The sequence below is a fragment of the Wasmannia auropunctata genome, unplaced genomic scaffold (assembly GCF_000956235.1).
Source record: "Wasmannia auropunctata unplaced genomic scaffold, wasmannia.A_1.0 LD336101.1, whole genome shotgun sequence".
NCBI lineage: Eukaryota > Metazoa > Arthropoda > Insecta > Hymenoptera > Formicidae > Wasmannia > Wasmannia auropunctata.
Window position 1 is genome coordinate 6,053,579 of NW_012026789.1, and position 965 is coordinate 6,054,543.

The window sequence follows — 965 nt, forward strand, 5'->3', positions numbered from 1 at the left end:
ACACAGGGGGATGGTCAGGTGCTGTACGTGTGGATCCTGTTGCTGAAAACATACATATATGTGCGGGCGGATGTGTTCGCGAGGATAGCGACCGTGATCCTTCTGACTTTGTACTGAGTGGGTATATGCGGGAGGCTCGGGATCGTTTTATGCGTTGGCCTTATGTAAGAAACGATTTAGTGAATGAACGAGGAAATTTGGTTTATTTTCCGCCCTTCGGTCACGAATCACGCGTTCGATACCCTAAGTAAGCGGGATAGCGCCCTGAGACAGCCCCTCCCTGTTACGAGCGCTTCACGTATGTGACAGGTGAGGTTAAGGTGCCCGGGGTGGATGCGGTCTGGATGTGGGCAGAAGGACACGGCAGACGACTGTATTCCGTCTCGTGTACTGTGTACATGCATTTATTCGTGCACATATAAATATAAATAATACACTGTGGATGTGCACATTGCGCCGCTGCACTAGTATTGAAGGCTGTACTGTTGCGCCGCTGGGGCGCATGGGCTGTGCTCCGCCTGTACGCACTGCGTCTGTAAAATTACATTAGAGACATTGATTATTACCGGTGGGAATAACGGAAGTAAGGAATGATTCGCTAGCGCGACTTAAGAAATATCCAACTGAGTGGGCAATAGAGTAGCGTTACCTGTCAATTGGCTGTAGGGATATACCGTCATGGGGCGGGGGCGCATATACTGTCAATGGGCCTGTACGTATTGTATAATCTGAAAGAAAAAGTAAACATAGAGGTATTAGTTATATTTGCTTACGGCAAGTGAAACTGAGGGATGATTTGGTAGAGCGATCAGTGAATGCTTAGAATAAAATAGAATAGGTAAAATAATATTCTTACCTGTAACTAACTGCAGGGACATAATATTATATTGCGGGAATACATATACTGGCATTGCGCCGGTACTCACTGCAAGGGCTGAAAATAACAATAGAAACATTATTTATAA